Source organism: Cynara cardunculus (genome assembly GCF_001531365.2).
Source record: "Cynara cardunculus var. scolymus isolate 2C chromosome LG 12, CcrdV1, whole genome shotgun sequence".
Taxonomy (NCBI): Eukaryota; Viridiplantae; Streptophyta; class Magnoliopsida; order Asterales; family Asteraceae; genus Cynara; species Cynara cardunculus.
In genome coordinates, this window is record NC_037539.1 from 29,014,227 (window position 1) to 29,017,811 (window position 3,585).

A 3,585-nucleotide genomic window follows, 5' to 3' on the forward strand; every position below is an offset into this window, starting at 1 on the left:
AAGAGTCTATCTGGCCTATGAAAATAGCCTCTATGGAACTCCTTCTGGTCTTCAACTGCTGATGCAATGCTTAAGTCATCAGGTTTTGTCTAGTCAGCTCTTGGCTAACAAACTGACACATGGAGGCTCTTAATTGGACATGTCATGTAGAAATAGTTATTCAACTTTACACATGGCAGGTTATGATTCATCATTGCCTTGACTTTGCTTTATGAGGTTATAAATAGTTTTTGAACTGTATTCTGTTAGATATCCTTCATGCAAGCTTTGATTACTTACTGTATGTAATTTCATTTCAATCTGCATTTTGTAATCAAAGTTTCTCTCACTACCTCAAAATGCCACTTAGGCAACAAATGAAAATTGTTGCCTAAGAGGGGTTTATATGTTGCGTAAGGCTTAGGCAACAAACCCGTGTTGCCTAAGCAGTGTTGCCTTCTCAATGTTGTATAAGAACCAAGGCAACATATGCAAACAGAATATGTTGCCTAAGCGGGTTTCTTAGGCAACACACAAAAGGTTATGTTGCCTAAGTAAAAAAACATATGTTGCATCAGATATCAGCTTAGACAACATACACTATCTTCATATGTTGCTTTAGATATCAGCTTAGAAAACATACTGTTAGGATCCAAGCGCTTACCACTATGCCAAAAGCAATTGCTGGTGGAGAAGGCGTAACTTATTTCCTTATAGCGTAGCAGCCAGCGCCACGTTTCGATTTAGGAAGATGCTGGTCAATGACCCAACAATCCCCCCCAGCATCTGCCAGCACTAACAAGATCTTCGCTAGAAGTCAATGGCTACACAGCATGCCTTTCACATCATTATGCACACCATAGTATTCGAACCCGTGACCTGGTCTTATACCACATGTTAGGATCCAAGCGCTTACCACTACGCCAAAAGCAATTGTTGGTGGAGAAGGCCCAACTTATTTCCTTATAGCGTAGCAGCCAGCGCCACGTTTCGATTTAGGAAGATGCTGGTCAATGACCCAACACATACTCTATCTGAATATGTTGTCTTAGATATCAGCTTAGACAACGTACTCTATTTAGATATGTCTCCTTTGAACTATAATTAACATAATATAAAATTTCTCTTAGGCAACATTTATATTGTTCAATTGTTGCTTAAGATTTTTGTGTACCATGACGCAGTTTTTTTCTTGCACACTTTCTACAAATGAATCTCAAACAAACAACCAAATGTTTTATGCAAACAACTTTTATAACCAAACAAAATTAATAAGTTCAATAATTGAAAGATAAATTTTTTCCTAAATAAGTCTAAAAGTAGGCAACAAGTTCAATAACACAAAATAAAAAACTTAACCTAAAGCTAGAGAGGTCGGGGTTGTTGTGTTAGAGTTTGAATCACTAGCACCCAACATAATCATCAACGATTGCATAATCTTTCTTTGCTCGGCGGCTTCCTTTTTTGCCTCATGTTGTCCCTATTTTAACAAGCGAACCTCTTCATCATGCTCGGCAAGTTGTTGCCGCAAATCTTCCTCGTCAACTACAGATACCGGCTTAGAGAATCCCTTCGCCGGTTCTCTCATCCTCTCACGTTGAACCGCCAAGCTACCCATACCTCGAACAACCCTACCTACCGATGGACCAACAATTTGCTCGATGATTGATATTTCTTTTTCGATTGGGCAACGAAGTGGAGGCCCAGTAGATTCCGGAGTGCCATCAAAAACGTTCTTAATCTTCTCAATCTCTTCCTCAACAAGTTTCTGTAAATACGATTCAAACAATTGTTTTGATTACAATTATATATTTCCCGTTAATCATCCCTCATTAATGATTTGACATGGTAAAAACAAAACTACATTAATGTATTTTTATATTTTTAAAGGCTTGGAAAAGTTGGAACGAAAAAGGGATAAAAGAATATTTTTTGACAGCTTTGTGAGACTATGGTTTTTCGAGCATATATCACTCGTCCGAGCTCGGATTTAAGAGATTAAAGATGATCTGGAAAGCTAACAAACGGTCCTACAACTTTTAAGTTTTGAGTTTCAGTAAATTCAAGTTGAATATAAACTAAAACGGGCGTCAAAGGTGAAAAAGTGTTGCTGAATAGCAAAGAAAAAAAATTATACAAATCATGATCGCACGAAAACAAAATGTTAGCTCTCATCATCTTTGAATGTAAAAGTATCGAAAAAGTAACACAGCAAGTTTTGACAGAAGATGATCTGTCACAGAAGACCGCAAAAGACATTCAACAAAGTAGCCCATCATTCAAGACAAAGACGACAGAACCTCTGTCGTATCTCACAGAGGTTCTGGAAGAATGTTCCTCTGTATCAAGCTTTCAAGTCATAAACAGCAGAACCTCTGTGGTATCGCACAGAGGGTCTGCAGTTAGTCTTCTGTGCGGATCTCTATGTACTTAGGTTTATTAGCTGCTAGTGCTAAACACGTGATCTTGTCAGTAATCTGCTTTATTTGGACGACTTAGATTAAATAATTCGTCTAGGTCTGTCTTGGCGGTTATTTGCTTGTATAAAAGCAGCTTTAGGCCTTTGTATTTTAATAAGCTTCTACTTTGTAATTGTCAATATTTTCTATGTGAAAATTATATGAAGCATTCTCTTTCTGTGTTCTTCAAGAGTTCTTCATTGTGTTCTTATTGATTTCTACCTGCTTGATTTACAACTGTCCRCTGCGTACTCAATGTCTATCTATTTAATCAAGTAAGATTTCAATACCCTGAACTGAGTAATACGGTCCAACAATTGGTATCAAAGCCTTGAAATCAAACTTTTATTTGATTTGATTGTTCTTGGTATTCATTTTTTTTTCTGCCCAAGAACACAGTCGTCTTCCTCAGTCWACTTATCCTAAGTCTTTCACTGTTTTTTTTCAATCCTGTACTGTATTCTGTTTCTTCTTCCCCTTTGGGCAAATATGGCTAATTCATCATTTATGAGTACGGGTTCACAATCCAAACCTCCAACACTCATTCGTGAGGAATTTCCTCAATGGAAAATCCGAATGGTGAGCTTTCTTGAAGGTATTCATCCCAGGATATGCGAATTTCTGTATAATCCCCCCCATGTCCCAATGAACCTCATTCCAAGAGTTCCTGCAACTCAAACTACCCCAGAAATTCCTGAGCATTACGAACCACGTCCTGAAGCAAACTGGAGCGATGAAGACAAGATTATTGTCGATTTGGGACACAAATGTAAACGGCTGTTAATCATGGCCATTCCCAATGACATTTTTAAATGTGTTGATCRCTRCCAAATGTCRAAGKAWCTTTGGTCAGAACTGGAAAAGCTGATTGAAGGAGGAGTGAAGACACAAAAGAACAATCGCTCTATTTGTATTGAAGAATACCATTCCTTCAAAGCTAATTCAGATGAATCCCTTACTGATACATATGCAAGGCTAAACACTTTAGTTAGCAATTGTAAAAGGTATGGTATTTCCAAAACCTYAKAGGAGAACAACTCTTTGTTCTTAAAGAGTCTTGGAGAGGAATGGGAAAATATAACAATGTCCATGAAGGCTGTTCTAGATCTTGAAGTATTATCGCTTGCTGACGTGTTTGGTTCTCTCA